We start from the raw sequence: 21,251 nt of genomic DNA, 5'->3' as shown, positions 1-21,251 counted from the left end.
CTCTCCTTCTATTTTTCTTCTCTCAGAGGACCTGAGCCCTAGGACCATGCCTCAGGACTACCTGGACTGATGACTCCTTGCTGTCCCCAGTCCACCTGGTTGTGCTTCTGCTCCAGTTTCAACTGTTCTGCCTTCGGCTATGGAACCCTGACCTGTACACCGGACATGTTACCTTGTCCCTGCTGTCTCGAACTCTGAATGATCGACTATGAAAAGCCAACTGACATTTATTCCTGAGGCGCTGACCTGTTGCACCCTCTACAACCACTGTGGTTATTATTATTTGACCCTGCTGGTCATCTATGAACGTTTGAACATCTTGGCCATGTACTGTTATAATCTCCACCCGGCACAGCCAGAAGAGTACTGGCCACCCCTCGGAGCCTGGTTCCCCTCTAGGTTTCTTTGTAGGTTCCTGCCTTTATTGGGAGTTTTTCCTAGCCACCGTGCTTCTACATCTGAATTGCTTGCTGTTCGGGGTTTTAGGCTGGGTTTCTGTTCAGCACTTTGTGACATTGGCTGATGTAAAAAGGGCTTTATAAATACATTTGATTGATTGATTTTTACTTAAAATAATAGGTTTCTGGTTTTACTTACAGTTTTGTATATAGTACCTAAATTATGTGTGTTGAAAAAGACTGGCTTTTGAAAATAAAAATCCAAGGTAATATGCTGCTAAATTTGAACAAATATTTCTAAGTAACAACCAACAACTTAAAAATAGAATATTCAAATTATCATTATTATGTTGGACTGACATGCTAGATCTAGTTCTGAACGTCAATTGTGCTTGGAAAAGTTCAACGGACGTCGTCTTGATCTTTGTCCTCTGGAATGGCCATGTGGCAGGTAAGGACCAAATTATAACTTGTAATGTAGTTTGGATCTCTCTACACATATTTTCAATGAAATGTAAAAAATATTAGTGGAAAACGTTAAATAATATTCTTCAAGTATGAAAAGCCTTTAGCTCGCTATGTTGCCAGAGTATGTTATATATTTGCACGTTGATAAGCTAGCTAGTTAACAGCTGTGGTGTCTGTATAGTCAGCTAGTGGTGGGCATGCTACTAGCTAGTAAGTTAGCAGTGCATTTACTCACCTCAGCGCTGTTTCTAACCTTTGTTATTTTTTTGTAAGGTTTATATTAGCCGAAATAGCTATGTAACATATTAGCTACCTAGCTTACCAAAAAATGCATAATCAGCAAACATTACAGTAGAACTGAACACATGGTGCCCCTACAATTTAATGTTTGCCTGCTAGGCAAGCTGGCCAGGCAGAGACAGGAACGAACAATACGTAGCTAGCTAGCTAACTACACCTAGCTATCTAGCTACACCTGTCCTTGCAGAAACCTTCTTGTTGTACACGTATTGACAACATGTTCAAGGCAGCACTGCAAACGTTGACCTTGTGCAGTAGTTATCTAGTCAATAATCTAACAGCCAAACTAGCTAAATTAAATAACTGGGCTGGCTAGTAAGATGGAAGAGTTGCTTGTTATCTAAGTCAGCTAGGATTGCAATGTATCCGTTTAGCTAACTAGCTAAAGCTGAAGTCATTTTCCTGACATTGTCATAGATTTTAATTCAACTCCTCTTCTTTAGGTATAGGTATTCATACATTCCTGAATACTGGACAGACCATATTTTCCAGAATACATTGACAAGGTATGTAAATGTATTCAAATGTCTGCGTATTTTCATTGTAGCTCACATTAGGGCTTGTAGGGCAATGCGGAAAACTCAGACAGAATCCTATGGAATCCAGAAATTTCAACAGAATACACGGTACCCCTCAGACAGGATACACAGGATATTTTTATTACAGTAACCCAACATTAGTGTGAATAATAGGTATTACATATATACTGTATTTTTAAATCAACCAAATGGATTGAACATGTTAGGCAACAAAAAGTTTACACTGAATTCCGGAAAATAAAACCACATTTGGGAAAAAATAACAAGGATTTCATAGGGCCCTATTAGTGTTTTACACAATGCATTGTTGCCGAGGCAGGTATTGACAATGTGTTCCTTATTTTAGAATGAGAACATATGGGATGTGTAAGTAATAATATGTTTTGAGCTTTTGTAGTTCTTATGTATACACAAAAAATTATTGATTTTATCTAAGTTCCATGGGGATCAGGCGGCACATGCAATGTAAGATCTGAAGTTTTGCTGCGTTCAAACAAACAGAACTTTTGAAACACTATAGACTGAGACATGGACAATCAACCACTGCCCTGCCTCCAACCAGATTGCATCTGTTCCTTCAAAACATGGGGTCCCCTTAAGGTACATTTGTCAAGGCAACATGCAACTGACAAGTCAGTAAGGCCAGGAGAGGTCTTTTCTTTTAAATGTGAAATTTGCAGAGCTTGCAGTTTCTCAACAGACAAGTTTTTTTTTTAACACCTTGGAAACTATCTAAAGAAACACGAAACTGTCCTCTGCGTATTTGACAAGTGCGGATTTAGAACAAATGTATATGGTACCTTTACATCTCATAGGAGTTGAAAACACAATCCTCATTCTCTGGGCAACTTTAGAACTGGAGTCATACAAAAACATATTGAACATTCAAATACACAAGTCCATGAAGAGGAGTAAACTTTAGAAGAACCAGAATTGCAAAATGACATTGAGCAAAAAAAAGGTCACCTTTTGCTCAAATTGGAAACTATTTACAACATGTCAAACAAGTGTATCAATGAGGTAGTAGAGGAGCTGCAGTACATATCGTGCTCTGTGTCAGGGAACATGGCTGTGTCATTGACAATGACATGATCTCAGATTTGGTTTAAGATGTCTGTGAGACAAATCCCATGAGCACAGTTTTAGAGCCGGATGGACCCCTCGCCACACCGTACAAGCGGAAGGAGTTTAAGAAAAACTTTGTGGTGGAGCCGGTAGAATATATAGTTGATGCAAAGAAAGGAAGAAGCTTTCAGTATGTTCCTATTCCACAGTCACTATTACAAGTATTGAGCAACAAGGACATTCAGGAGAAAGCTTTTAAAAAAATAGTTTCTCGATACAAGTCTTTTTATGATGACACACATTTCACTGAAATGTTTATCTTTACTTCTCTATGTTGTTGACTTTGAAGTGTGCAATCCCCTTGGAATATCCCACAAAAAGCACAAAATCACAGGAGTCTATTGGGTGTTAGCAAAGGTCCCATTACAGTTTAGGTATACACTCAAGTCTATTTACTTAGCTGTTCTCTTCAAGGCTGTTAGATATGGAAAGGTGCTAGAACCACTTTTAAAAGATCTTGCACAATTGGAGGAGGAAGGACTTTTTATTCCTGTGCTGGGAAAGATACTGAAGGGCACTGTTTTATGGCAGAATATAAACAGTGTAGTTATTCACTCCGGTAATATGGCAGAATATAAACAGTGTAGTTATTTACTCTGCAAGGCAATCAAACAAGCTAAACATCAGTATAGAGATAAAGTGGAGTTGCAATTCAACGGCTCAGACACGAGACGTATGTGGCAGAGACTACAGACAATCACGGACTACAAAAGGAAAACCAGCAATGTCGCCGAGACCGACGTCTTGCTTCCGGACAGGCTAAACACATTCTTCGCACGCTTTGATGATAACACAGTGCCACCAATGTGGCCCTGTACAACACCTGGAATGGTGACAGGCCAGTGAAGGAACACTGGAGAGTGTTGTGTGCATACTCCACCCAGGGAAGGTGCTGACTCCAAGTGGCAGGGTTGACAGACACACAGCACCGTAAGGCGGTCTCCAGATCCTGGTTCACCTGCTCAGTTTGACCATTGGACTGAGGGTGATAACCCGAGGACAGACTGACTGATGACCCCAGAAGAGTAAAGAATGACCTCCAAAATCTGGAGGCAAACTGGGGACCCCGGTCGGAGACTATGTCCAGAGGAAGTCTGTGAAGGCGGAAAACATTCTGAATGACTAGCTGAGCAGTCCCACGGGCAGATGGAAGCTTAGGCAGCGGAATGAAATGTGCCACCTTGGAAAAGCAGTCCACAATGACCAGGATGATCGTGTGTCCCTCTGAGGATGGAAGGCCCGTGATGAAATCCATAGAGAGACGGGACCATGGTCGAGAAGGTGTTGGCAGCGGATGAAGAAGCCCCAGAGGCTGCTGCCGAGGAGTCTTGTTCCGGGCGCATGTCGGACAGGCAGCCACAGAGTGTCCGCCTCTGGCGAGGGCCACTATTACTTCCTCCTCAAAAAAAACTCTAGCATTTGCTGCCCTCCCGGATGAGAGGTGAGACGCGACGAGTGAGCCCACTGAAGTGGACCGTGCCCCAAGAGGAACAAAAAGTCTGTTAGATGGACAGCTGTCTGGAACTGCCTACCTCACTACAGTCTCTATACCCCAGGACACCGGCGCGAGGATGAGCGCCCTGGGGATGATGGATTCAAGCAGCCGATCCTCACTGGAGCTGGGGAACAGGCGAGAAAGGGCATCCGGCTTCACGTTCTTAGACCCCGGACGGTAAGATAACGTGAATCTGAACCGAGTGAAGAAGAGAGCACAACGAGCCTGTTGGGGGTTGAGGCGTTTAGCCTCCTGGATGTAGGCCAAGTTCTTGTGGTCAGTCCAAACCGTAAAGGGATGTTCCGAGCCCTCCAACCAGTGCCGCCACTCCTCCAAAGCCAGTTTGACCGCAAGAAGCTCCCGATTGCCGACATCATAGTTCCTCTCCACTGGAGTGAGATGCCTGGAGAAGAAGGCACAGGGATGGAGCTTTTGGTCTTTCACCAGGCGCTGCGACAGAACCGCATCCATGCTAACCTCAGGGGCATCCACCTCTACCACGAAGGGGAGAGAAGGGTCTACATGAACGAGAATGGGTGCAGAAGAAAACCAACGTTTCAGGACCTGGAACGCCTTCTCAGCAGCAGGGGTCCAGCATACATGCCCAGCCGAGCCCATGGTGAGCGTTGTCAATGGCGCCTCCACAGCATTAAAGTTTCTCACAAATCTCCGGTAGAAATTAGCAAAACACAAAAAACGCTGAACTTGCTTGACCATGCTGTGTCGCGGCCAGTTGACCACCACTCCTACCTTTCGGGAGTCCATCCATACACAGCCCTGAGACACAATGTACCCCAGGAAGGAGATCTGAGGAACGTGAAACTCACACTTTTTGGCCTTCACAAACAGGTGATGAGCGAGGAGTCTTTGAAGAACCTTGAGGACATGTTAGACGTGTTCAACCATGGACTTGGAGAAGATGAGGATGTCATCCAGGTACATAAACATGAACTGGTGAAGGAAGTCACGCAGCACATCATTGACCAGGGCCTGGAAAATGGCTGGAGCATTAGTAAGTCCAAACGGCATGACCCGGTACTCATGATCACCATTAGGAGTGTTGAACACTGTCTTCCACTTGTGTCCCTGTCTGATGCACACCAGATTGTACGCGTTCCGTAAATCCAATTTACAGAAAACCGTAGCTTCCTGGAGTCTCTCAAAAGCTGATGGCATAAGAGGAAGGGGGTAACTGTTCTTGATGGTAATGTTATTTTAAACGCTGGTAATCGATACAGGGGCATAATCCCCATCCTTCTTCCCAACAAAGAAAAAACCCGCTCCTGCAAGTGAAGTGGATGGCCGAACAAATCAGCCACCAGCGCCTACTCAATATAACTGTTCATGGCTGCAGTCTCTGGACCTGAGAGAGAATACAGCCCTCCTCTCGGAGGAGTGGTGCCGGACAGGAGGTCGATGGCACAATTGTAGGGCCTGTGAGGAGGTAGTTTGTTGGCCATTTATTTTGCTGAAGACCTGACCCAAATCCCAGTAATCCCGAGGTATGCGAGAAAGATCAGGCTTGTAATTCCCACCCAGAGGAACAGGAAGATCGGAAGTCTCCAGACGAGCAGGGCCGGAAAGCTGTGGAGAGAGTTGCTGGTAGGTGAACTGGCATGAAGGATTCCATCCCAAAACTCTTCCCGAAGGCCAGTCAATTTGAGGATTATGTGTGGAAAGCCACAGATGTCCAAGAACCAGGGGAAGCTCAGGAGAGTCCACCAGATGTAAATGGATAAGCTCCACATGGTCATCCAGAACTCGTAGCTGGATAGGCATGGTGAGTTGCTTCACCTTCCCAGACCCTAGGAGTAGACCATCCAGCGCAGTGACCGACAATGGCATGTCCAGTTTAGTGAGTGGCAGCCTCTGTTGGCGAGCTAATGTGCGATCCAGAAAACAGCCGGTAGCCCCAGAGTCTATGAAAGCCGGAATGTCCAACTGTCCCTTGTCCCACCGCAGGTTGGCCGGAAGCAAGGTGCGTACCATATCGGATGTAGGAGACTGTATCTGACTCTCCAGAGCGGAAAGTCTGGTGCCTCCCAATTGCATCGGCTCCTCTAAAGGATATGAAGGAGAACCATAGCTGAATTGAGAACCCTGACGGGGTGCAGGACAAGCAGGCCCAGCACATGGCACTGGAACAAATGAAGAGTGGACTCCCTCAGCGGGGCCCGAAACACTGGAACCAACTCGGGACCTCTCCGTCCTCTCATGACGACATTTCCGAAGCCGGTTGTCAATCCGGATGGCCAGAACGATAAGCTCCTCCAGAGTGTCAGGGTTGTCCCGGGAAGCCAGTTCATTCTTGAGAACCTCGCTGAGTCCATTCAGAAAGATTGAGTGAAGTGCCGCTATATTCCAAACACTCTCAGCGGCGAGCGTCCGAAGGTCAATGGTGAGCGTCCGAAGGTCAATGGCGTAATCAGCTATGCTCCGGCTGCCCTGCCAAAGCGCAATCAATCTTTGAGCAGCATTCCTACCACTGATAGGATGATCAAAAACCCTCATCTCCTGGGTGAAGCTTTGCCAATTGAAACAAATGTCTGATTGCTGCTCCCAGATGGCAGTAGCCCAGGCCAGAGCTCGTCCTGAGAGCAAGGAGATGACATATGCCACTCTGGAACGCTCGGTGGGAAACGTTGATGCCTGCAGCTCGAAGACCAGTGAATATTGGAGCAGGAACCCACGACACCTCCCAGGATGCCCCTCATAGCACTCCAGTGCTGAGAGATGAGGATCCCGAGGGGAGGGAGTCCTGTAGACCGGGATCTGTCCGGTCTACAGAGTGAACAAGAGTTCCTAAATCCTCCGACAAAGTCTTCAGCCGCGCCTCATGGCAACCAATCACTGTTCCATGGTGAGTGAGAGCCGACCGTAAGTGGTGGAGCTCGGAGTGTCCTTCGGACGATGTAGAAATCTCTGTTGGGTCCATTTTGTGGGCTCAGGTCTACTGTGACAATAGTGCTAGTACGAACTTGGACCCAGGCGCAGAGAAACACAGCAGGCAGAGGTAAGGGTAAATCCAGAATATTTACTTAAGGTCTTCATAGCAAAACAACAAAGCAAGGGCACACGAGATCACTGAACAAACCATGAGACCTGAGCAACTGGCCCAGTCCACAGAGGAACCTAAATAGTCATCCAGCAGGTAATCCCAATTAGCCCAATCAGGGTCACCTGGATACTAGAGGAAACTGAAGAGTGCTCTCCAGTGGCAACCATAGGTAGTACACTCCAGGAAGAAACCCTGACCTGTGACACCATGGACTGTGGACTCTCCTTTTCCGTGGCCGACGTGAGTAAAACATTTAAACGTGTTAACCCTCGCAAGGCTGCCGGCCCAGACGGCATCCCTAGCCACGTCCTCAGAGCATGCGTAGACCAGCTGGCTGGTGTGTTTACATATTCAATCTCTCCCTATCCCAATCTGCTGTCCCTACATGCTTCAAGATGGCCACCATTGTTCCTGTACCCAAGAAGGCAAAGGTGGAGAGAGGAGGAGGTTTTTCAGCGCCTCCACCAGCCCCACTACAACAGGTCCCACTGTCCACCCCTCTTTCACCTGGTCCCAGCGGGATTCGACTCGCGCTCCCGAAGGAGTATGATGGGACGGCTGCCGGATGCCAGGGATTTCTACTACAGCTGGAGCTCTACCTGGTGACCGTCTACCCGGCTCCTTCGGGGCGTGAGAGTGTGTCCGCCCTCATCTCCTGCCTCTCAGGCAAAGCCCTGGAGTGGGCCAACGCCGTATGGAGTGAGGGAGACGCGGCGTTGGACCATTACGCAGAGTTCACCCGCCGCTTTCAGGCAGTGTTCGACCACCCGCCTGAGGGTCGAGCGGCGGGTGAACATCTGTTCCACCTGAGGCAAGGGACGAGGAGCGCGCAGGATTTCGCCTTGGACTTCCGGACCCCGGCCGCCAGCGCGGGATGGAACGACAGCGCCCTGATCGATCACTACAGGTGCAGTCTGCGCAAGGACGTCCGTCGGGAGTTGGCCTGCCGAGACACCACCCTCACATTGGACCAGCTGGTGGACCTGTCCATCCGGTTGGACAACCTGCTGACTGCCCGCGGACGTCCGGATCGGGACCTGTCAGTTCCATCCCCCAGCACCTCCGCTCCGACGCCCATGGAGCTGGGAGGTGCTGCACTTAGGGCGACCGGAGGAGGGGCCATTCCCTGCACCATCTGTGGCCGCAGAGGGCACACTGCTGGTCGGTGCTGGGGGGGTTCCTCAAGGAGTCGAGGCAGCAGGCAGGGCAATATCGTGTCACCCCAGGTGAATCGGCACCAGGCTCACCCAGAGCCCCTGTTGCTCACATGTATGTGTTTATTTCAGTTCCTGAGTTTTCCCTGTATTCCCAGCATAAGGCGCTAGTAGATTCAGGCGCAGCTGGGAATTTTATTGACCATTCATTTGCTCATAGTTTAGGGATTCCCCTTGTTCCTGTGGATATGCCCTTCCCTGTGCACGCCCTAGATAGTCGACCATTAGGGTCAGGGCTGATTAGGGAGGCCACCGCTCCACTTGACATGGTTACGCAGGAGGGTCATAAGGAGAGAATCAGTCTCTTCCTTATTGATTCACCTGCATTTCCCATGGTGCTGGGCTTACCCTAGTTGGCCTGTCATGACCCCACTATTTCGTGGCAACAGAGGGCTCTCAAGGGGTGGTCACGAGAGTGCTCAGGGAGGTGTGTGGGGGTTTCCATCGGTGCGACTACGGTGGAAAGTCCAGACCAGGTCTCCACCTTGCACATCCCCTCAGAATATGCCGATTTGGCTCTCGCCTTCTGTAAGAAGAGGGTGACTAAATTACCACCTCATCGATGGGTGGACTGTGCGATAAAGCTCCTGGTAGACGCAGCACTACCCAGGAGTCACGTGTATCCTCTGTCACAGGAGGAGACGGTGGCTATGGAAACATATGTCTCCAAATCCCTGGGGCAGGGATACTTTCGGCCCTCCACTTCACCTGCCTCCTCAAGTTTCTTTTTTGAGAAGAAGAAGGATGGGGGTCTGCACCCGTGTATTGACTATCCACGTATCAATCAGATCACTGTGAGGTACAGCTTCTCGCTGCGTCTCATCGCCAGTGTGATCGAGTCAATGCACGGGGCGCACTTCTTCACAAAATTGGATCTCAGGAGCGCTTACAATCTGGTGCGTATCAGGGAGGGGGACGAGTGGAAGACGGCATTTAGTACTACCTCAGGGCACTATGAGTACCTCGTCATACCGTACAGGTTGATGAGTGCTCCATCAGTCTTCCAGGCCTTTGTTGACGAGATTTTCCGGGTATAGTGGTGTATATCGACGACATTCTGATATACTTCGCTACACGCGCGGAGCATGTGTCCCTGGTGCGCAGGGTGCTTGGTCGACAGTTGGAGCATGACCTGTACGTCAAGGCTGAGAAATGTCTGTTCTTCCAACAGTCCGTCTCCTTCCTAGGGTACCGCATTTCCACGTCAGGGGTGGAGATGGAGAGTGACCGCATTTCAGCCGTGCGTAATTGGCCGACTCCCACCACGGTAAAGGAGGTGCAGCGGTTTCTAGGGTTTGCCAACTACTACCGGAGGTTTATCCGGGGTTTTGGTCAGGTAGCAGCTCCCATTACCTCACTGCTGAAGGGGGGACCGTTGTGGCTGCAGTGGTCGGCTGAGGCGGACAGGGCTTTTGGTCACCTGAAGGCTCTGTTTACCTCCGCTCCCGTGCTGACTCATCCGGATCCCTCTTTGACGTTCATAGTGGAGGTGGACGCGTCCGAGGCTGGGATAGGAGCCGTGCTCTCTCAGCGCTCGGGCATGCCACCAAAGCTCCGCCCCTGTGCTTTCTTTTCGAAGAAGCTCAGCCCGGCAGAGCGAAACTATGATGTGGGGGACCGGGAGCTGTTTGCTGTTGTCAAGGCTCTGAAGGCGTGGAGACATTGGCTTGAGGGGGCTAAACACCCTTTTCTCATCTGGACTGATCACCGCAATCTGGAGTACATCTGGGCTGCGAGGAGACAGCCCACCTTGCCTGGCGAGGGTTCAATGTTCTTTACCCGTTTTGTTTTCACTCTATCCTACAGACCAGGTTCCCAGAACGCTAAGGTGGCACCAGTGGTGTGGGAGCTGGACGCGGACATCGAGCGGGCGTTACGCACAGAGCCCACTCCCCCCCAGTGTCCACCTTGAGCGCCTATACATTCCGTCTGCTGTCTGCGACCGTTTGATATATTGGGCCCATATGTCACCCTCCTCTGGTCATCCTGGCATTGGTCGGACGGTGCGTTGCCTTAGTGGGAAGTACTGGTGGCCCACCTTGGCCAAGGATGTGAGGGTTTATGTTTCCTCCTGCTCAGTGTGTGCCCAGTGCAAGGCTCCCAGGCACCTGCCCAGAGGGATATTACAACCCTTACCCGTTCCACAACGGCCTTGGTCGCACCTGTCGGTGGACTTCCTGATGGATCTTCCGCCATCACAGGGCAACGCCACGATCCTGGTCGTTGTGGATGGTTTTCTAAGTCCTGCAGTCTCCTCTTTGCCCAGTCTCCCTACAGCCCTATAGACTGCGGAGGCCCTGTTCACACATGTTTTCCGGCACTACGGGGTGCCTGAGGACATAGTTTCTGATCGGGGTCCCCAGTTCACGTCCAGGGTCTGGAGATTAAGCGCACGGTGGTTCAAGCGCTCGGAGGAGACCTGGGACGCCGTCCATGTGCACCTACAATGGGCCGTGAGGCGGCAAAAAGAGAGCGCCGACCGCCACCGCACCAGGTCTGGCTCTCGACCCGAAACCTGCCCCTCCGCCTGCCCTGCCGGAAGCTGGATCCGCGGTTTGTGGGGCCATTTAAAGTCCTGAGGAGACTGAAAGAGGTATGCTACAGGTTACAGCTTCCCCCAGATTATCGCATTAATCCCTCGTTCCATGTGTCTCTCCTCAGGCCGGTGGTGGCTGGTCCACTCTAGGAAGCTGAGGTGCGGGAGGGTCCTCCTAACCCTCTGGACATCGAGGGGGCCCTGGCGTATGCTGTTCAAGCCATCATGGACTCGAGGCGTCGGGCGAGGGGCCTTCAGTACCTCGTGGAGTGGGTACGGTCCTGAGGAGAGATGCTGGGTGCCGGTGGAGGACGTCCTGGACCCTTCGTTGCTGCGGGATTTCCACCGTCTCCATCCGGATTGCCCTGCGCCTCGTCCTCTGGGTCGTCCCCGATGTCGGCGTGCTGCTGGAGCCGCGCGTCAAGGGGGAGTACTGTCACGACTTCCGCCGAAGTCGGTCCCTCTCCTTGTTCGGGCGGCGTTCGGCAGTCGACGTCACCGGCTTTCTAGCCACCGCCGATCCACTTTTAATTTTCTATTTGTTCTGTCTTTGTCTTATCACACCTGGCTTCACTCAATCAATTTACTTGTTTATTCTTTAACCCTCTGTTCCCCATGTTGTATTTGTGAGTGATTGTTTATTGTTACGTGGATATTTGTCAGGCGCTGCACTTTTGTTTTAGACCGTGATTTTGGCACTAGTATGTGTTAGTTGCTGTCATATGTTAACCGGTATTAAAGTGCGCCTGTTCATTATACTCCGCTCTCCTGCACTTGACTTCGCCTCCCATATACACGCCTTACAGAATGAACGGAATTTATTTTTGAGATCCAGTTAGTTGTTTGCACTTAATATATTTGAGTTTGTCATACACTAAAAGCGAAGTATATTATACTTAAAAGATCCTCCTTGTTGGATTTACTTAAAGAGCTGATGCAAATAGTTACCTATATTTTTTTATGTAAAAGGAGCACCATATTTTTTACAGTGCAGGAAGTTGTCTTGTTTCCCATAATGTCACGAATAGCACTATTACCTCCACACTCCTGGAAAACCCCCATACCTCTGGACTGCAGTAGTTACTGGTCTAGTTGCCCTGGTCATGCTACTGATCTGATTCTTGGCAGACCAAACAACTGAAAAACCGGTTGGCCACAAAAATGTTAATTGTAATTCATTTTAGCCTACCTACCTGGAACACAACCAGGGAATTTTCCTAGAAGCCTGCCCATGTTTCGTTACAGGCAGGTATAAATTGAAAAATCTCAGGAGGAAAAGTTTCAGAGAGGAATTGATGCCTGTCTCACCTCGAATTCGATCGTTTTAGAGTTTATGCCACAACACTGAAGGCTATTGAGCACATTTTAACTTTAACATTTTTAATTAAACTAAATATTCATGTTTTTTTTTGTTACCAAGGTATTCAAAATGATTTTACTCAAAGCAAAATAGCCTATAAGCACTAACATTTCGATCTAATAGGCTACAAATGTTTGAATTATTTAGATAAATGGCATTAACATATATGATAATGAACTGCATTTATTTTACAATTATGGAGATGGTGCTTCAAGATGATGAAACCAAAATAGCTCTCCAGACTAAACCAATGAAGGTACGAATTGAGATTACGGTCCTGTGTGGCTCAGTTGGTAGAGCATGGTGTTTGCAACGCCAGGGTTGTGGGTTCGATTCCCACGGGGGACTAGTACGGGGAAAAAATGTATGAAATGTATGCCTTCACTACTGTAAGTCGCTCTGGATAAGAGTGTTTGCTAAATGACTAAAAAGTAAAAAAAAAAAAGTGACTAATATTAGAAAATGTGCTAAAAGCAAGTGACATATGTTAAACCCGTTTCTCCTCTATGTTCATCCCATAGTGGGAAACAAGAGCAAGCAGGTGTCCGTTGTCTATACCTGTGCGTAACGTGAAGGATGGCTCAAGTCTCAATGATATGCTGCAGTTAAGGTGTGTTTACAGTTTATGATGCTTTGTGTGGTACCGTACCGCAACTTATTTGCTTGGCTCTTTTGCTCAAATTATGAAGCCGCGCCTCAATTTGAGTGTTTTCTATTTCAGTAAAGATTGAACACTATAAAATAAAGCAATACATTTGAATTTAAATTGTCTTATTTTATTTCATATGCAGAACCAACAATGTACATCACAAGTTTGTGAAGGTTCTGTCATGACTCCCAAGGCTCTAACGCGCTGTCCCAAAGACACTCCTCTTGAGATCCTACCTCAGCTGATCGACCTAATCAACCAATACTACAAGTCCTTCAAAATGTAACTAATAGGCCTAAGTGTAATACTTCTCTAAAGACGATGACTATTATTATTGCAAAATTGTTCAACCCAAGTGTGGAATCTGTAAAAGACACACTGTTGCTTAAAATTGCAATATTGTTTAATGCCTTTTAGGCATTTATAGATTGTTGCCTATATTTTCTGTACTACATTTATGAGCCTTTATAAAGCCTTTACTGTACAATGTATTCTTAGATGCTTCATATATTATGACAGTATGGGAAAATATTTAAGCCAGTTAGCCTTTATAGCCTATTGTACGAATTTGCTTATAGATCATTTATGAAGCATCTATGCGGGCCTTACAAAAGGTTTGCAATGGGAAAAATGTAAATCCCCTCTATTTTATGATTTGTTTGTTTTCAATGATTTACACATAGCCTAATTTAATCTCAAATGCAGAGCCCCAAAACTGAACACCACCTTGCCAGATTGGAGGAAGTTGCTATGGAGATAGGTTCCACAGGAACATATTCGCTGACTATGGACGAATTAGTGTTTGGTGCTCGACAAGCATGGAGGAACGCCCCAAGATGCATCGGCAGGATTCAGTGGTCCAATTTACAAGTAAGAAAACATACTAACAAGGCAGAAGATACATTTCCGTTTCTCATTATCTATTAGGAATCAATATCAGTATATATTATATTCTTGTATGTGTTTTTCATGCATGCACATGGGTGTCTATGTGTAGGTTAACCTAATGAATGATGAGGGTGAGTATTGTTAAAGTGGGACACTTTATGAAAATATGCTTTCTGGAACACCTTACAGAATCATCCCATTGTCTTAACCCCCAACATGATACCATTCTAAATAGCTTAAGAACTCCACTACACTGCACTACCATTCCATTAAAATAACATTAAATTGATCAGAAATACAGTGTAGACATGGTTAATGTTGTAAATGACAATTGTAGCTGGTACCGGCTGATTTTTAATGGAGTATCTACATAGGCTTACAGAGGCCCATTATCAGCAACCATCACTCTTGTGTTCCAATGGCAAGTTGTGTTAGCTAATCCAAGTTTATCATTTTAAAAGGCTAATTGATCAATAGAAAACCCCTTTTCAATTATGTTAGCACAGCTGAAAACTGATTAAAGAAGCAATACAACTGGCCTTCTTTAGACGAGTTGAGTATCTGGAGCATCAGTATTTGTGGGTTCGATTACAGGCTCAAAATGGCCAGAAACAAAGAACTTTCTTCTGAAACGCATCAGTCTATTCTTGTTCTGAGAAATGATGGCTATTCCATGCGAGAAATTGCCAAGAAACTGAAGATCTCGTACAACGCTGTATAGTACTCCCTTCACAGAACAGCGCAAACTGTCTCTAACCAGAATAGAAAAAGTAGTGGGAGGCCCTGGTTGTCACGTCCTGACCAGTATAAGGTTAATTGGTATTGTAGTTTGGTCAGGACGTGGCAGAGGGTATTCGTTTTATGTGGTTCGGGGTGGTGTGTTTTGTTGAAGGGGCATTTGGTTTAAGTATTCCGGGGTTTTTGGGCACTGTTTGGTTTTCAGGTATTCTATGATTTGTCTAGTATGTCTGTTTCTATGTTTGGTTAATTGGGGTTGGGACTCTCAGTTGAAGGCAGGTGTTGTCTATCTGCCTTTGATTGAGAGTCCCATATATGAGGGTGTGTTTGTTATTTGTGGGTGATTGTTCTGTGTTGAGCTTATTGCTTTGCCAGACTGTTTGTTGTTCGTTCGTTCTAGTTCTTTGTTATTTTGGTGTTCATTTTGTATTTATTACAAAGCAAGATGAGCATACACATACCTGCTGCGTTTTGGTCCTCCATTTCCAACGACAAGCGTGACACTGGTGCACAAATGAGCAAGAGGACAAGTACATTAGAGTGTCTAGTTTGGGAAACAGACGCCTCACAAGTCCTCAACTGGCAGCTTCATTAAATAGTACCTGCAAAACACCAGTCTCAACGTCAACAGTGAAGAGGCGACTCCGGGATGCTGGCCTTCTAGGCAGAGTTGCAAAGAAAAAGCCATATCTCAGACTGGCCAATAAAAATAAAATATTAAGACAGGCAAAAGAACACAGACACTGGACAGAGGAAGACTGGAAAAAAGTGTGATGGACAGGCAAATCTAAGTTTGAGGTATTCGGATCACAAAGAAGAACATTTGTGAGACGCAGAAAAAATGAAAAGATGCTGGAGGAGTGCTTGACAACATCTGTAAAGCATGGTGGAGGCGACATGATGGTCTGGGGGTGCTTTGGTGGTGGTAAAGTGGGAGAATTGCACAGGGTAAAAGGGATCTTGAAGAAGGAAGGCTATCACTCCATTTTGCAACGTCATGCCATACCCTGTGGACGGCTCTTAATTGGAGCCAGTTTCCTCCTACAACAGGACAATGACCCAAAGCACAGCTCCAAACTATGCAAGAACTATTTAGGGAAGAAGCAGTCAGCTGGTATTCTGTCTATAAATGAGTGGCCAGCACAATCACCGGATCTCAACCCTATTGAGCTGTTGTGGGAGCAGCTTGACCGTATGGTACGTAAAAAGTGCCCATTCCAACTTGTGGGAGGTGCTTCAGGAAGAATGCTAAAGGTCTGCAAGGCTGTAATTGCAGCAAATTGAGGATTCTATGACGATAGCAAAGTTTGAAGGACACAATTATTATTTCAATTAAGAATCATTATTTTGAACCTTGTCAACATCTTGACTATATTTCCTATTCATTTTGCAACTCATTTCATGTATGTTTTCATGGAAAACAAGGACATTTCTAAGTGACCCCAAACTTTTGAACGGTAGTGTATGTGCATGCAAAGAGCAAACAACAAGCTACACAAGAACTCACTACTGTAATGGTCCAGGTTACAAAGTGGCTCAGTGACTCATGTTCACATCTCAATGTTAAAAATCCAGTCTGCATGTTCCTCACATAGAGGGCAACTGATGCCACTGAGCCAGATGTCTATGTGTCAGGGGAGAAGCTCCAGCTGGTATCCGATTTTAAGTACCTTGGCATCATACTTGATTCCAACCTCTCTTTTAAAAAGCAGGTGAAAAAGGTTACTCAAATAACCAAATTCAACCTAGCTAATTTCCGATATATACACGAAATTGTTTGACTACAGAGGTAGCAAAACTGTACTTCAAATCTATGATACTCCCCTACTTAACATACTGCTTGACTAGTTGGGCCCAAGTTTGCTGTACAACATCAAAGCCCATTCAGTCTGTCTACACACAGGCTCTCAGGGTGCTTGATTGGAAGCCCAACAGCCATCATCACTGTTACATCCTCAGGAAGCATGAGCTCCTGAGTTGGAAAAATCTTGTGCAACACACCGACGCATGTCTTGTATTCAAGATCCTAAGTGACCTGGCTCCCCCTCCACTCAATACTTTTGTTAAACAGAAAACCCACACCTATGGCAGCAGATCTACAAGGTCTGCTTTGAGAGGTGACTGTATAGTTCCCTTAAGGAAAAGCACCTTTAGTCAATCTGCTTTCTCTGTGAGAGCTTCCCATGGCTAGAGGCCAATCAGACTAGTGAAAATAATCCCTAGCTGTGTATTACCGCTTTCAAATCAAATCAAATAAAACTTTATTTGTCACATGCGCCGAATACAACAAGTGTAGACTTTACCGTGAAATACTTACTTACAAGCCCTTAACCAACAGTGCAGTTCAAGAAGAGTTAAGAAAATATTTACCAAGTAAACTAAAATGAAAAGTAATAATAAAAAGTAACACAACAGGAATAACAATAACGAGACTATATACAGGGGGCACCGGTACCGAGTCAGTGTGCAGGGGTACAGGCTAGTTGAGGTAATCTGTACATGTAGGTGGGGGGAAGTGACTATGCATAGATGACAAACAAACAGCGAGTAGCAGCAGTGTACGAAAGGAGGGGTCAATGTAAATTGTCCGGTGGCGATTTTATTAATTTGTTCAGCAGTCTTATGGCTTGGGGGTAGAAGCTGTTGAGAAGCCTTTTGGTCCTAGACTTGGCGCTCCGGTACCGCTTGCCGTGCGGTAGCAGAGAAAACAGTCTATGACTTAGGTGACAGGAGTCTCTGACAATTTTATGGGCTTTCCTCTGATCTATTATATAGGTCCTTGATGGCAGGAAGCTTGGCCCCAGTGATGTACTGGGCCGTTCATACAACCCTATGTAGCGCCTTACGGTCAGATGCCGAACAGTTGCCATACCAGGCGATGATGCAACCGGTCAGGATGCTCTCGGTGGTGCAGCTGTAGAACCTTTTGAGGATCTGAGGACCCATGCCAAATCTCTTCAGTCTCCTGAGGGGGAAAAGGTTTTGTCGTGCCCTCTTCACCACTGTCTTGGTATGTTTGGAACATGATATGGGCCTTGGTATGCTTTCCCTGTTGTCTGTAGCTGGTGAGGTGCGGAAACACTTTTATGTATTTTGTTTTGTTGCTTTTTGCGTGCTACGTGTTACTTGTTCTATGTTGCTCTGCGTGTGCTCACTGCTCATTGATTGTCTGTAATGTTATTGTAATTGTTTTTAATAACCTGCACAGGGACTGCGGTTGAAAATTAGCCCGCTGGCTAAAACCAGAACTTTAACTGAAACGTTAATTAATGTGCACTGTCCATGTAAAAATAAACTCAAACTCAAACTGCAATCCACTTTAATGACCGGACATTGTTCCACGTAATGGAAACAGATTATAATGTTAGAATACATTAACTTAATGCTCAAATTAACTGGTGTTACCTAAACTATAAAACCAAGCAACAGTAATCAGAAACTGTCAAAGAACATCTCCAATCCAACTATTCAGGCTTCAAATGTCCCACTGCGTCCCTTACAGCCCGATATAGCCCAGCGAGCATGACTCGCTTTCTCCAGCGGACTAAAACATGGCATTAGTAGTTTATCTAAAAACCACCAATAACTAATAACATATTCCATTCAAATTATTAGAAGGCATTGTTGTCATTCCAGTCTACCCAAACAATATAACACAGGATGGATGGCTCTTCTTCAAACATAAATTGTCCTGAGACCACATTTTTTCTGTAGATACTGGCAAATTGGGACACCTTGATAATCAAAGTGGGACACTTCATTCTTTATTGTAAAGAAGGATAAATTAGAGTATATGAGAAATTTCTATATTTTTATAATAAACTTCAATTATTCATACAAATTAAATGTATTAAAACATTCTTTAGGTCATTTTGTGGAACATTAAAGTGGCAATATGTAACTTTTTGGGCAACCCAACCAAATTCACATAGAAATGTGAGTTATAGATCCATCATTCTACCTGAAAGCAAGTCTAAGAAGTGGTAGATCTGTTCAATGTGCGCTATTGTAATGCTTCCAGTTCTTACATTTTTTTTTGTTTTGTCTTTTACTTTAGGGTTTTGTACACCAGCTTCAAACTACACTCTAGTCGACATTTTGTAGAATGAAACCATTAAGACCTCACCCCTCAAACATGTCAATGACTGTTTTATTGTCACCAGAGTGTCAAATACAGCAAAATAAACTTCTTTAATCATCATATTACCTGTATGGTTATGAATATAGCTAGCTAGGATTTTTTATGTTGGTGAGGTAATATCTTTCCAAGTAAAATGCAGCAATGATTGTTTTTGCTTGCAAGCTAGATGATAGCAGATTTGAGGAAAATGTAATAAAACATTTGATCCTATTTAGAAAATTGATTTCTGTTAAGAAAACAACATGTATTTCATAATCCCCCCGGGAAAAAACTGCCTTAAAATGGCCTAGAGTGTCCAGTGTGACAGTAACAGGATGTCCCAGTTTGGCAGCAGGCAAATATTCTAAAAAGGTGAGAGTAGTAAAATAACCATTTACAGTCATTATGATTTACATTTACAAAATATGTTGTAATGAAAAGCTGAATATCCATTCTTAATTTTTTATAAGCTTAACATTATCTCAGAATCCTATGTCATTTTACTTACCATTAGAGACATGTCATTACACGGGATGCCACGCCCACAATTATGTCACACCCATTGAATCAATGTTTTATCACATACTTCCTCACTAACACACAGGCATTGATTGTTTGTTATGTTATTGTACACATTTAAAGATATCCATTATAAAGCTTTGCTAGGTGTCCCACTTAACCAATACTCACCAACATGTTTCTTGGATTGTTCTGCAGGTGTTTGACGCCAGAAAGTGCAAGACTACTCAGGATATGTTCAAGTCTCTGTGCAAACACTTACAGTTTGCCACAAATGGAGGAAACCTAAGGTAAACAAAGAGTTCGGACAAAGAGCAGGGACTAGTTTCAATCCAAACATCTGCGTTATAGCGCGATTGAAACTATAAGGTAATTTTCGATTGAGAGATCATATGCAGTGTTTACGTGAATGCAGTCTCTGCGAATGCGGGAAGATTGCCTTTCGATTTAAATCACGCTTCCACACAGATTGAATCTAGGCCTAGGTGACCAACAGCCCTACTTTCTGAGGTAGCCTAACTACTGCAGCGTTCTTTGTGAAACATGAAAGGATAGAGAAGTATGAGGCAGAGGGCAGAAAACACTGAGTAAAGATGAACCCTGTATGTAGTTAGAAATGTGTCAAATGTAAACTACAGATTTGTCCCACTAACTGTAAATCATTCACTAACTGTAAGTCGCTCTGGATAACAATGTCTGCTAAAATACTAAAATGTAAATGCACCAATGTAAAAGTAATTATACTAATACTCCTGTCTCATGCGTTATTTCTGGGGATGAAGTTGGTATGGTCATGCAAATGATGTTACTGATCTGGTTGGCCTGGCATGCTACTGATCTGATTATTGATAGACCATTATCTTGGCCAGGTCGCAGTTGTAAATGAGAACTTGTTCTCAACTAGCCTACCTGGTTAAATAAAGGTGAAATAAACAAATAAAAAAGACCAAACAACTGAAACACCCGTCTCTAAGAAATCTTTTACAGTCTAAATGTAATTTTAATGGTAAAATTCTTGAATGGAAAATTCTCTTAACATTAATGAATAACTTAAAATAAATACAACTTAAATATACATTAACCTCTTCAATTAAAATAAATTAACATTATCATCTATAGAATGATTTAACTAAGTATACATACCAACTAGAAAATAAGCAGCGGTAAAAGTGGAAATGGAAAACAAAATAGAAACGAAAAGGCCTGATGGTGGCGCTAGAGGAAAGGTCAAGTGGTCACCAAATCAATAGGTTTCTTCCACTTAGTCTTGATTGTGCACAACAAATTTTATGGCAATCCAGCCATTACTTTGAGATATATCTTGTTCTCAGTCTTGTTCTCAGCCTGTGGGCATCATGTGTGTAGTGATCCAATATCCATAGCCATGCCATTTAACAGTTATCACTGGCCCTTGCTCAGCCTTACTCACCAAGAGCCCAGTGCCGAGCCTTCTTGCTAGCAGTCACTGATCAAGTCTTTGAAGTCCAGCTTTCTAGCTAACTGACTTTCAATGGACAGCATGGCAAGACTTCAAAGCCTGTCCTGGGACATAGTGGACCTCAAATAGTTTTTTATCAGTTTTAGCTTACTGAAAGCTCTCTCGCCACCAGCAACAGTCACAGGCTGTGTGCAAAATATACGTAAAGCAATGCACACTTCTCCAACAATGCTTTGCAGCTGCATCTTACAAATCGCATTCTGGAGACCAAGAGGGGACAAGTTAGGGGGGAAAGTGGCAGCATATACAGTGTTCAGGTGTCTTACTTCATTTGGAAACTCAGGTGTAAGATCTCTGATCTCTGGAATACTTCATGATCAGTGGATGGCACACAGAAGGGACTTTA

General features: G+C 45.2%; 2 long non-coding RNA genes across 2 annotated transcripts; both read left to right on the top strand.

Annotated features, from left to right (window-relative positions):
- Positions 1 to 760: 760 nt before the first annotated feature.
- Positions 761 to 11,891, top strand: LOC106581269 (uncharacterized). The gene is made up of 3 exons (XR_001323058.1): positions 761 to 849; positions 1,610 to 1,672; positions 11,259 to 11,891. It is a non-coding gene; the product is annotated as an uncharacterized lncRNA (long non-coding RNA).
- Positions 11,892 to 12,901: 1,010 nt separating this feature from the next.
- Positions 12,902 to 19,710, top strand: LOC123723858 (uncharacterized). The gene is made up of 4 exons (XR_006761014.1): positions 12,902 to 13,103; positions 13,285 to 13,424; positions 13,848 to 14,012; positions 19,606 to 19,710. It is a non-coding gene; the product is annotated as an uncharacterized lncRNA (long non-coding RNA).
- The last annotated feature ends 1,541 nt before the right edge of the window (positions 19,711 to 21,251 follow it).

The sequence above is a fragment of the Salmo salar genome, chromosome ssa20 (assembly GCF_905237065.1).
Source record: "Salmo salar chromosome ssa20, Ssal_v3.1, whole genome shotgun sequence".
Classification (NCBI taxonomy): domain Eukaryota; kingdom Metazoa; phylum Chordata; class Actinopteri; order Salmoniformes; family Salmonidae; genus Salmo; species Salmo salar.
Note: the sequence above shows the minus strand (reverse complement) of the source record. Positions and strands in the feature narration are given on the sequence as shown.